The sequence below is a fragment of the Schistocerca nitens genome, chromosome 1 (genome assembly GCF_023898315.1).
Source record: "Schistocerca nitens isolate TAMUIC-IGC-003100 chromosome 1, iqSchNite1.1, whole genome shotgun sequence".
Classification (NCBI taxonomy): domain Eukaryota; kingdom Metazoa; phylum Arthropoda; class Insecta; order Orthoptera; family Acrididae; genus Schistocerca; species Schistocerca nitens.
In genome coordinates, this window is record NC_064614.1 from 1,302,941,623 (window position 1) to 1,302,955,688 (window position 14,066).

Below are 14,066 nucleotides of genomic sequence, written 5' to 3' on the forward strand. Positions count from 1 at the left end.
GACGGTTGCGAGTGGTCCTCGCCGATACCCCAGGAGCAACAGTGTCCCTAATTTGCTGGGAAGTGGCGGTGCGGTCCCCTACGGCACTGCGTAGGATCCTACGGTCTTGGCGTGCATCCGTGCGTCGCTGCGGTCCGGTCCCAGGTCGACGGGCACGTGCACCTTCCGCCGACCACTGGCGACAACATCGATGTACTGTGGAGACCTCACGCCCCACGTGTTGAGCAATTCGGCGGTACGTCCACCCGGCCTCCCGCATGCCCACTATACGCCCTCGCTCAAAGTCCGTCAACTGCACATACGGTTCACGTCCACGCTGTCGCGGCATGCTACCAGTGTTAAAGACTGCGATGGAGCTCCGTATGCCACGGCAAACTGGCTGACACTGACGGCGGCGGTGCACAAATGCTGCGCAGCTAGCGCCATTCGACGGCCAACACCGCGGTTCCTGGTGTGTCCGCTGTGCCGTGCGTGTGATCATTGCTTGTACAGCCCTCTCGCAGTGTCCGGAGCAAGTATGGTGGGTCTGACACACCGGTGTCAATGTGTTCTTTTTTCCATTTCCAGGAGTGTATATCTGGAGTTGGCAAATCTTGGTCGTGCGGTTCTAGGCGGTTCAGTCTGTGACCGCTACGGTCGCAGGTTCGAATCCTGCCTCAGGCATGGATGTGTGTGATGTCCTTAGGTTAGTTAGGTTTAAGTAGTTCTAAGTTCTAGGGCAGGGCTTAACAACTGGGCGGTTTTGAGCGCGAGTAGTCGCGTCTGCTCAGGCACGTACTCGCGAGCAGCCGTAAGGTCGCGGAGTAGGGAGGGAGGGGAGGGAGGGGAAATGCGCGCGCACGTTTGAATAGGGCCGCAGCGTGCCTATTGAATTCGCGCCGACTGTGTAACGTTTAAAGTACTACGATCAGCTCTTAACAGTCACTTCGCTGGTTAAGAATCTTGTGAAGTTGCCGTTGTGTAACCCCAACCATGCTTTCGCAGTTCAACCCCCATTGGGAGGAATTGTATCTGTTTACTGAAAAAGATGGTGTTGCAAAATGTTTAGTATGTCACAAAACGCTGAATTCTTTTACGAAATTTAATTTGCAGCGACATTATATGTCGTTCCACGCGAAAGACTACGGACGTGGAAAATGTGATTGACCAGATCGTGCACAGGAAGTTTTTAAACTTAAAAGGAAGCTATCCGAAGAAGATCTGGACGACGAAGAAAAATCAACTGAGGCAGCTCTCAGAGTGTGTTACAAAATTGCTTTGCTTTTAGCAAAATCCCTGCGCCCGTTAACTGATGGCGATTTAATAAAATAATGTTTGGTAGTTGCAGCGGAACATTTGTGTCCATCTGAAGTTGAACAGTTTCGGATTGTGCCATTATCTAACATGACCATTATGCGTCGCATACAGGACATGGCAGACGACGTCCAGAGCCAGCTTGCAAATATCTGTAAAGATTTTATGGCGTATTCTCTAGCTCTGGACGAAAGTGTTGATATCACTGGAACAGCGCAGCTTGCCGTATTTATTAGAGGTGTTAATAGAGATCTTCAGGTGAGGGAGGAGCTCCTCGATGTAGTAGCCATGTAGAACACTACAACCGGAGGTGATATTTTAAGTAGTGTTGAAGAAAGTGTTGAAGATATAGGATTGTCGTGGAATTCTTTAGTTTCTGTCTACAGATGGTAGAGGCATACACTAAGCTAAGAAAATTATGTGGCACGTGTACATTCTCCTTTATTTGTGGCCGCGGATTTACATTGACTGGCGGCAGCTATTGTGTGCCCCACGCGACTCTCCCCACTCTCCGCCCTGGTCCTGGGGGGGTAGCGTGCTCGCGCTGCTCCGTGCTCGCGCCTGGCTGCTCACAGCTTGCTCCGCGAGCACGTATGTTGTGAAGCCCTGTTCTAGGGGGACTGATGACCACAGATGTCAAGTCCCATATTGCCCACAGCCATTTGAACCAAATCTTGTTCAGAGGCAATGGACAAAATGGATACGGTAGCACAACCAGCAGCGGATGCCTCTTCCCGGGGTTGCTACACAAGCTGAAGCCAAGAGCTTGTATGCAGATTTAACGAAAGCAGAGGACTACCCAGCACCTATCTCGGCCAGCTCAAGTTTGTTTGATCCCTTCAAGCATAGTTTTGGCTACCACAAAATCAAAATGACAAGAGTGGCAGATGATGTTGGAGTCGAGAAATTTAAGAAATTTTCACGGAGAAAGATTATACTGCGAAGCAGGTTTCCAGCCTTAATGAAACGGGCTTATTTTCGAAACGAATGCTTAGCCGCAGGTTGATTTCTGTTGAAGAAAAAACAGCGACAGGATTTAAGGCTACTAACGAACGGTGCACTCAACTTTACGCAGGGACTGCAAACTAAAACCCCTTATGATACAGTACTCTCAAAATCCTAGAACACAAGAGGGTGACGAGAGCAGGCTGGGAGTTCATTAGAGGTGAAATCAAAAAGGCTGGATCACTTCTGCTATTTTCTTTTTTAATTAACAATGAGAATTGAGGGCCATCTCTAAGAATGAAAACATCCGTTTAAAAATTCTTCACCCTGTAGATAATGTTGCGAACCATCAACTTTCCATTATTGATTCAAATAATAACACTCAAGTTCTGATTCCGCCACCGAACGCTATATCTGTCCTGCAACCGCATGAACTAGGAAGTTATGCGTACTTTCAAGAAGTTCTACCTGCGTAAAATTTTCTCCGGTCTCATATATGAACGTGATTCGAGTGGTGAGCTTAACAACAAAATTTTCTGGCGACAGTTTAATATTAACACGGCGATTGCTGTTATTAGAGGCGCATGGACTGACATAACTACAAACATGATGTTACTATATGGAGAAAACTGTGTCCCGGTGTTGCGCTAGTGCTAGAAGGTGAAGTGACCGCTGACATCACCGTCGCAATGAGAGAGACTCCGGACATCGGCCGGCAGATTGGATTCACTGATGTCGACGAAGAGGGTGTGTGCGATTTCCTAAACTCTCACCCCCAGGAACTCAGAAACGAAGATTTGATAGTTTTCAGTGACAATAGTAATAAACAAGACACGGAAGACGAAGTTCAGGTTGCTTGAAAGCTGACAACGAAGGAAATGGCAGAGTGCTTCAGAGTGATCCAGCCTTCAGCGAAAACTGGTGATCCAGAAGAAGTAAGGAGTGCAACAGTGACGATAGAAGTTGACCATTCCCTTGAATACTCCAAAGAGTTGTGTCATCAGCTGGTGAAGAAGACTTACACAGCTGACAATTAACGATTTATTTGCAAAACACTGTGGCACTTGAAATGAGTGTCAAGCGCCAAGCGAGAACATTTCAGCTACAAAGAATTTGCGTGCAAGAAAATTCGTCACGGAAACTGCAGTTTGTTAGAATATTTTAATAAATTATTTTGTGTTGCCATACCACAAATAGCAAATATACTTTGGGAATCGAATAACTATTCTGTACTCTGCTGTAATATGGGCTGAAAATGCATGTTATTAATATGTTAAATTGGACAATGAGTAATACACAGTCGGCCGAAGTGGCCGAGCGGTTCTAGGCGCTACAGTCGCGAACCGCGCGACCGGTACGGACGCAGGTTCGAATCCTGCCTCGGGCATGGATGTGTCTGATGTCCTTAGAACTACTTATACCTAACTAACCTAAGTTCTGGGGGACTGATGACCACAGCAGTTAAGTCCCATAGTGCTCAGAGCCAGTAATACACATGCGCATGAATCCCAAATTATTTCATTTCATGAAACTATGGAAATTGCGATAAAATTAAACTTATAATGACTCTTTATTCCTTTTGTAGCTATGCAGTGCAGATGTACTTTCTATTTTGGACGAGCCGGAAACCAGCGACATAGAAGATTTGTACTCAGATGGTGCTGATGATGGCTCTGATGAAACTATTGCAGTTACCACAGGAGACTTGTCAGGGCGTGAACAAGCATCCTCTAATAATCCTTTTCCTGCTGAAAGTTGTGTAGCTGAAGAAGCTGAAGAGTCCACAGACGGGGACCACAGTGCTTCATAAATTTTGATCAGCTACAGAGGAAGAAGGGATATTTTGCTCCACTCATTGTGCCAGTTTTTCATCTTCCTATATCAGCTCCTACTCGACTAATGCGTCCCCTGCAATATTTCAGTACTCTGGTGACGGATAGCATGGCCGCGCGGAGTGGCCGGCGGTTAGAGGCGCCATGTTACTGACTGTGCGGCTCTCCCGCAGGAGGTTCGAGTCCTCCCTCGGACATGGTTGTGTGTGTTGTTCTTAGCATAAGTTAGTTACAGTAATGTGTAAATCTAGGGACCGATGACCTCAGCAGTTTGGCCCCTTAGGAATTCACACACATTTGAACGTTTTTCGGATGACATGCTTCACAACTTGGTACATCACTCAAATCAGTACAGCTTACAAAAGACTCAAACAACAGTGAACACAAGCAAGTCGGAACTGGAACAAATGTTAGGCAAATACCTGACAATGGTGTTTGCTCAAATTCCCGGCATTCGCTGCTGCTGGGGGCCCCACACGGCCCACCGATGGGTTTATAACGTATTAAACGTCCCCTTAGAAAAATTTATGAATTACTGTGCTGGAAAACCTCTTACGTTATTTGCTTTTCAAACAGCTGAGCAAAACTAAACGTACTCAGACATTACTCACTTTACTTATTCTGATCATCACTAAATTGACACACAATATTTTTAGCGCAACGCAATCTGACTTTTAATAATCCCTACAAAAGAATGGCGCTGACTAACAATAACCTATACCTTTCGTGAATCACTTACCTCACAAAAATCTTCGTTACTCGAACTACTGAAATACAGCGAGCGCTAATACTGCCAGCTAAATAAAAGATTCTAACTACTGAAGGCACTAATTACTGACAGGCATAGTTAGCAAATGAAAGATTTTGACAGAGGACAAACAATGTATTTACCTTAATAGTGTTCAAAAGTCATAATATATATATCAGTTCATGACATCCAGTCACACAAATTTACTGTCTCTGATGGACACATGTCCAGATCATCCACTCTCAAAACTCCGCCATCTCTCTCCCCACATCCACCACTGCTGGCGGCTCACCTCCAACTGCGCAACGCTACGCGCTGCAGTGTTGCCAACTCTAAAAAACCTATGTCCCTAGATTCAATATCAAAAGTCGCTAGAAAGTCGCTAAAACTGGTTTTACTAGGGGTGTGCTGAAAATTTCGTGCTGTGAATGGTGCAATAAGCCAGTGGGGGGGGAGGGGGGGGTTAATAAAATATTAATAAAAATTCTCATACGTAATTGCTATATTGTCTTAATTAAATGACGCATCGCTTGCAACAACATACATATAAAATACGCTAACGTTTAATTAAACATGTTATCATAATTGACGCAACACCTAAATTGTTGTTTCAATAACATTAGTCAAATATACTAGAAATATACAACTATATTTGTAACAAAAGAAAGTAAGAACTCAAATTAGGTTACAAAATATATACATACCGGTATATGTGCTATTCATCGTCGTCACTCAGAAGATCGAATGACTCTTCTGTTTGATGCTCCGACAGAACTGTAGTTCATGTAGAGGGTTGAACGTCGATCAAAAGATGATGTTGCAGTTCGACTGGTTTTGTCGCAAAAGAATAACTTTTGTTCCAAAAGAATAACTTTTGTTCCAATAAGCTCCAATACGTCTGACGGTGTGTCAGAAGATGCACAATCTTTATTTTGTTTCTTCAGCTGGTCTCTCAATATGATCAAAGCATTAATTGTCTTTAACGATAAATCTTACGTTGTTTAGTTTTTATGATGTTCATAGAACTGAATATTCTTTCCACTTCTGCATTTGAATGCGGTAGGCATAGAACAGTCATTGCCAGCTGTGAAATCAAAGAAAAAGGATTCTCTCCTGCGGCATTTTTATACTGCAAAACCTCACTCCAAAATCGAACAGTGTTGGTAGTGTTATTCCAGCTAATGAAGTTGATATTACGCCATTCTTGCAGCATACCGTCTATGAAATCGCCACTAAAACCCAATTCTTTGGCTTCATCCGCTACAGCATTATTTTTATTCACTTTTAGTGTTTCTTCAACATTCAGCATTGACATTTTTTCCAGGATCGTAACGTTACTTGGCAGTCTTTGTTGAATTTCTTTTATGCTATTTGTACGTCTTTTAAAGCATGTTTAAGGTAAATTATGTAAAGATGATTTGAGTCGTCACAATACATCTTGTACAAAAGATCGGCAGTGTAACAATTGTCTTGAACCATGGCAAGTGATAAATGTAGCTTTAGTTCTTCCCACTGCTCCAGAATTCTTGGTATTGCTGGTTCAATTGAAAGCCAACATGTTGCGCAAACCTCCAAAATTTTTAGTGGCTGTTTTCCACAATTTATTGTCTCATAAACCTTTTTATATTCCTCTTGTCTTTTGAGTGAAATGGAGAACCAATTGTAGGTTTCCCGTACAAGAAACTATGTTTCTAGGTATGGTATTCACTGAGGCGTGCGAAACTGCAAGCTGAAGAGTGACAAATGCAACGGATCAATACCAAATGCTTCAAACCATATTCTCTCTTGAGTTGTTCGAAAAGCCCATTGTTTATTCCAACAATTGCAGAAGCATTATCTGTGCCAATTCCTACCATATTAGCGATTGGAAGTTTGAGATTTTTCAAAGAATGCACAAGAACAGCAACCATATTTCTTGCATCTGCAGTTTCTACTACAGCGATTTTGAGAAATGCTGATCTAATGGTTTGGTTGTTTACACCATAGTACCGTATAACGATACCTAGAATTTTAGATATTGATACATCTGTGGATTCATCTATTAGTACACTGTATTTTTGGTTACCTATATCTTCAACCAATAATTGTGTAAAATATGGAGCCAAAACTTACGTTATACTGTTGGTGCACTTTGTACGATGTAATTGCATGTTTTTAGCGCCCTCATCACCGGAAAACACCTTCTTGCACAGTATTCCTAAATGATCTACAGCTAAAATAGAGCAATTTTCAGCAATAAATAAAGAAAGGGCGCCTTCCGCTCTGCTTGCTATTCTAACTGTAGTTTTCGGAACAATTTTCACAGATAAGGTGGCTTGTGTTTATTTTTAAATCAATTTTTTGTTTATGCTTAATAGTTTTCGAATGCTTTCTAATATCACACAATTTAGCGTAAAACTCTGTTGCACATACTTGACATCTTGCCTTGGATAAGTCTCCAACGACTGGTTTCAGCCATCCATTGAATTCAGGTTCTGCTTCCCACGCATCCCGATATTTTTGAGCGTACTGCTTCTTCTTCTGCGGTAAATCCATTATGTAAGCCACCACAACATAAGTTTCACCAATTTATAATCACTGAAAATACATTAAAACTCAGGCGAACTAGAGGACAAGAAACAATCTTCTCACTCGGTAACTCGATATCAGTCCTATTGTTCATTGTTTAAAACGTAATAATGTCTGAGATACCCCCACCGAATTATTCTTGCGTTACCACTGTGCATGTGGTAATAATTTGACTGCGAGTTAACATTTCGAAAAATTAGAGGTTGCTGGACAGAAATGTATTTTATTGTACTCAATATTACGTATGGTTTTTGTCAATTCGAAAAATAAAGGGAGTTCAAAAGTTGAAGAATTATAGATCGATACGCTATCGACGATAACAGGCTAGTGGGTAATGAATAATGAATTGTTCTGTAGTCAAGGTTTTCTTACTCTTTAGGCAATTCCCACATTCAGGTTTACTAAATGCTGAACAGTGCTACATGATCTGCTAAGAACTTAATTTAACTTAGTAAATCTAGAACAAAGTCAGTGTAGTACCCATTCTATCGTTAAAATCTTAGTTTTGTTAATGAAAATACTGGCCCAAAATAGTTTTGATTTGTGCTTCAAAAGTCGTCAGTACTCCAAAAGTCGCCAGATTAGTCGCTAAATAATTTTTGTCGCTAAAAAGTTTTCTTTTGTCGCTAAGACGAAGGCAAAAGTCGCCATTTCTAGCGACAAAGTCGCTAAATTGGCAACACTGACGCGCTGTTCACATCCAGCTGCCCAACACTACAATAGAACACAACAATGCAAACCAGCCACAGACTGCACACAGCACAGCCAGTGATTTTCATACAGAGCGCTACGTGGCGTTACCAATAAAAAAACCTAAACAGCCTACTTACAAACGTTATGGCACGAAATTTGGAAGACTGTTGAGCGTCCTCTACTCTGAAAGTAATTTATTAGCAACTGATGACACTAATTATAGGCTCTGGAAAATTCGACTATGGCTGAATCAATTCAGAAAAAAATAGTTTGAAAGAAGAAGAACACCACAGTGTCGATGAAGTAATGATTGCTTTTAAAGGCAGAGGCACCTTGAAACAGTTTATCCGAAACAAATCTGTAAGGTGGGGATTCGAAATCTGTGGGGGGAAAGGAGCCCGTAAATATTTATATGACTGACATTTATCAGTGTGCAACAGAAAAAAATGTAAAAAGGAAGAGAAAAGCACGGAGAGGTCTCGCATATGATGTGGTCGTAAAATTAACGGATACGTTGCCAGAAAAACACAATTTCAAGGTACATGCTAACAACATTTTGTGAGCAATATACTTGTTCAGTACCTGTCGAATTGAGGTAGCAATTCCATTGGAACAGTAAGAGCAAATAGACTGAAAGAACGTGACCTCCCCAATGACAAACAACTGAAGGCTGAAGGACGAGGAGCAATAGAAAGCCGAGTAGGCCATACAGGGGAGGGGGGGGGGGGGAAGCTGTGTAGTGAGACGGTGCGATAACAAACCTGTTACTCTACTGTCATCTTTCGTTGGTGTTGAGCTCCAGGATAATCCAAACAAGTCGGACAAATCACAAAGAGAATAAAAAATGGTTCAAATGGCTCTGAGCACTATGGGACATAACTGCTGAGGTCATCAGTCCCCTAGAACTTAGAACTTATTAAACCTAACTAACCCAAGGACATCACACACATCCATGCCCGAGGCAGGATTCGAACCTGCGACCGGAGCGGTCGCTCCGCTCCAAACTGTAGCGCCCAGAACCGCACGGCCACTCCAGCCGGCCACAAAGAGAATATGTGCAACTACCAGTACCAGCTGTTATTGCAGCTTACAACACCTTTATTGATGGTATTGGTCTGACGGATATGCTGTCATCACAATACAAATACCAAATAAAATCAAGGCGGTGGTATTTATACATCTACTGGCACACAGTTACGGTTGTGGTAGTCAACAGTTGGCTCAAATACCGCAAGGACAGCGAGTTTCTTCAAGAAAGACACGTTCCACTGCGCAAATTCTAAGCAGGAATTGCGGGTGGACTAGTATTGGCAGGGAAAGACAAATCAAACCGAGGACGCCCAAGTAAAAACAGAAGATATGTTTCGCCAATTGTTGACTGACAAAGGGACAAGTATGATCATAGACTATAAGGAAGGTAACAAGAGAACAATGCAAGTTATGTACCAAGGCAGTATCATATGTGCGGTGGAAAAAATGTGATATATTTTTGTGCTTAAATAAAGATAGGTATTGTTTCAGAAGATTTCACACAAAAACTGACAAACTGAGCTGGCGAATAATTTCAGTTGCTTTTTTTATGTTTTGTTATGAAAAGGAATTAACAGTTTTTTATATTGCACTCTTTAGTGCAACAGCTACTGCTTTATAGCATATAAAAACCAGACTGTGCGGAAATGAGATATATACGGTGACCTGCTGCTGTACGATACCATCAGTCATTTACCTCATACTACATTACTGGCCATAAAAATTGCTACACCAAGAAGAAATGCTGCTGATAAACGGGTATTTATTGGACAAATCTATTATACTAGAACTCACATGTGATTACATTTTCACACAATTTGGGTGGATAGATCCTGAGAAGTCAATACCCATAACAACCACCTCTGGCCGTAATAACGGCCTTGATACGCCTGTGCATTGAGTCAGACAGAGCTTGGATGACGTGTACAGATACAGCTGCCCATGCAGCTTCAACACGATACCACAGTTCATCAAGAGTAGTGACTGGCGTATCGTAACTAGCCAGTTGCTTGGCCGCCATTGACCACACGTATTCAATTGGTGAGAGATCTGGAGAATGTGCTGACCAGGGCAGCTGTCGAACATTTTCTGTATCCACAAAGGCCCGTACAGGACCTGCAACATGCGGTCGTGCATTATACTGCTGAAATGTAGCTTTTCGCAGGGATCGAATGAAGGGTAGAGCCACAGGTCGTAACACATCTGAAATGAAACGTCCACTGTTCAAAGTGCCGCCAATGCGATCAAGAGGTGACCAAGACGTGTAACCAATGGCATCCCATACCATCACGCCGGGTGATACGCCAGTATGGCGACGACGAATACACGCTTCCAATGTGCGTTCACCGCAATGTCGCCAAACACGGATGCGACCATCATGATGCTGTAAACAGAAGCTGGATTCATCCGAAAAAATGACGTTTTGCCATTCGTGCACCCAGGTTCGTCGTTGAGTACACCATCGCAGGCGCTCCTGTGTGTGATGCAGCGTCAAGGGTAAACGCAGCCATGCTCTCCGAGCTGATAGTCCATGCTGCTGCCAACGTCGTCGAACTGTTCGTGCAGATGGTTGTTGTCTTGCAAACGTCCCCATCTGTTGACTCAGGGATCGAGACGTGGCAGCACGATCCGTTATAGCTGTGCGGATAAGATGCCTGTCATCTCGACTGCTAGTGATACGAGGCCGTTGGGATTCAGCACGGCATTCCGTATTTCACTATAAAGGTCCTGTAGAGCTAAACAGTAATTAGCCTAGTAGTAGTAATAAACAATTTTTTTTTTCAAAGGAGCCTTTATAGACTCTATACCTTGCGAATGCGGAGCACTACAAAGCAGGCTTCATATGTACAACGGTCGACTGTGCTCCGCCAAATGGAGTAAGGAGGGCCCTACGGCAGCAAAGCCACTTCAGTTTCTGGGCAAGAAATGTTTAACTGTAGCTTAAAATCATGATATTCGTTTTCTATTTTTATATTTTATATAGCGTAATCAGCCTCGTTTATCACTGTTAAATGTAAGTTATAATGTTATCATACTATAGGGCGTACCATAAAGAACACAATTTTTAAACTGAGCGCCTCTTTCAGTTTGTTAAGTTGCCGGAACTGCAATTTACTGTTGATACTGCGATTACCGATTGTCGTTGTCAAATGGCATTTGTGCGTATTGTTATCAGCTAACATGGAGCGATACACTATGGATCAACGTATCCATATTTTGTAAGTGTACTTCAAGTACGATAAATGGTATGCAGAGACCGTTCGAAGACGGCAGTGAACATAAAATCACCTGCACGACGTCGTTCTCGTCGATCGGCAGAGAATGTCGCTCTCGACAGTGAAAGCGCCGCAACGAGTCCATTGAAGTCGGTCCTCAGCAAACAGTCAGCCATTCCGAGGAACAGTTTGCATCGAATTTTAACGAAACCTATGCATCTGCATCCTTTTACAATCCAACTAACCCAATAACTGAAGCCGATGGACCATATGAAGCGTCGAACATATGCCGATGGGGGGTAGTCACGAAAAAAGAATTCGATGGCGATCGTCATATGAAAATAATCTTCAGTGACGAGGCACACTTCCATCTTAATGGTTATGCGAATAAATGAAATTGCCGGAGTTTGGGGCACAGGGAACCTGCGCATAGTCCGTGAGGAGCATCCAGAACGAGTCATTGTTTGATGACTGACGGACTAATTATTCCATACTTTTTCGAAGACGAGACTGGAAAAGCAGTGGCAGTGACTGGCGATCGTTATCGCCAAACAATAACACACTTTTAATGGGTGCAGTTGTAAGAACTAAATCGAGAACATAAGTGGTTCCAGTAGGATGGGGCAAGCTGCTACACTGCCGTTGAAACAATAAGGTTGCCGAGAGACAGATTGCCCGTTCATCTCGTCTCTCGCACTGGCGATCAGGACCGGCAACCGAGATCGTGTGATTTGACATTATGTGACTTTTTTGAGGGGGGTATGTCAAATCTTCTGCTTATGCGAACAGTCCACGAGCCAGTTCTCAACTCAAGGCAAAAATTAGGCGTGTCATGGGCCAAATTCAGGCTGAACTTACCTCTAGACGAAGCCATGGAGGACATTTGCCTGATATTTTATTTCACGTTTAATAGCAGTCTTTGCGTTTCATATTTGCGTAATAATACTAGAAATTTTCAAGTAAATTATGTGTTCTATTATTAAAATAAAAATTGTATTCTTTATAGTACAGCCAATAGTAATAACATTTAAGTAGATCGCATTGTAATAATGAGAAACAGCCTACTCTAGCAGGTTTCAGTTTCTGCCGTGTTTTAAGGCGCAATGTAAGTTGGGTGGTATCGGCCGTGCCGGAATCGGACGCTACGGATCACTCAGAGAAATCTTTTCTTTGCTGTTAGGGTACGATGCCGAGTTCCCAGGGGCATCTGAGCAGTGTGTGTGTGTGTGGGGGGGGGGGGGGCACTGCCCTGACACTGCAGGCAAACAAACAGTTTCAAGTGTTTTTACTGAGGCGAGGTGACCGAAAGCACTGCTATCGATCGTTTTAATGTTCCTAGAACTACGCAGCAAAAGAGATTAAAATCAGCTGCAGTGAATGAGCACACATTTTTGACGCCTCAGACAGTATTTTTCAAACCAACATGTTTCTGGGGAGATTTTTTCAAGAAAACTGGACACCGTCTGAAAGATACGAGGGTGAGGCACATCAATTTGTGGACACAGACTTCATGCATTACTCTGAAAACGACATTTTTTAACTTTCAATTTTGAAAATTAGCTAACTTGCATCGTGAGAAAGCACGAAAATATTCTTTCCGTATAAAAATACACTGAAGCGTCAAGGAAACTGGTACAGGCATGCGTATTCAATTTCAGAAATATGTAACCAGGCAGAACAGGGAACTGCAGTCGGCAGCGCCTATATAAAACAACAAACACCTCGCCCAGTTGTTAGGGACACAGCATCTCCGAGGCAGCAATGAAGAGCAGATTTTCTCGTGCGACCATGTCACGAGCGTGCTATGAATATCAGGAATCCTGTAAAACATCAAATCTCCGACATCGCTGCAACCGGAAAAAGATCCTGCAAGAACTGGACCTAAGACGACTGAAGAGAAACGTTCGACGTGACAGAAGTGCAACCCTTCCGCAAATAGCTGCAGATTGCAATGCTGGCCCATCATAGAGTGTCAGCGTACGAACCATTCAACGAAACATCATCGATATGGGCTTTCGGAGTGGAAAGCCCACTCGTGTACCACTTGATGACTGCACGACACGAAGCTTTACGCCTAGCCTGGGCCCTCGACACCGGCATTGGACTGTTGATGACTGGAAACATGTTGCCTGATCGGACGAGTCTCGTTTCAAATTGTATCCAGATGGATGTGTACGGGTATGGACAACTTCATGGACCCTGCATGTCAGCAGTTGGTGGAGGCTCTGTTATGGCGTTGGGCGTATGCAGTCGGAGTGATATGGGACCCCAGATACTGATACTTGTAGATACGGCTCTGACAGGTGACACGTATGCATTTTGTCTGATCACCTGCATTCATTCATGTCCACTGTGCATTCCGACGGACTTGGGAAATTCCAGCAAGACAATGCGGCATTCCACACGTCCAGAATTGCTATACAGTGACTCCAGGAACACTACTTACCTGAGTTTAAACACTTCCGCTGGCCACCAAACTCCCCAGACATGAACATTATTGAGCATATCTGGAATGCCTTGCAACGTGCTGTTCAAAAAATGGCTCTGAGCACTATGGGACTCAACTGCTGAGGTCATTAGTCCCCTAGAACTTAGAACTAGTTAAACCTAACCAACCTAAGGACATCACAAACATCCATGCCCGAGGCAGGATTCGAACCTGCGACCGTAGCGGTCTTGCGGTTCCAGACTGCAGCGCCTTTAACCGCACGGCCACTTGCAACGTGCTGTTCACAAGAGATC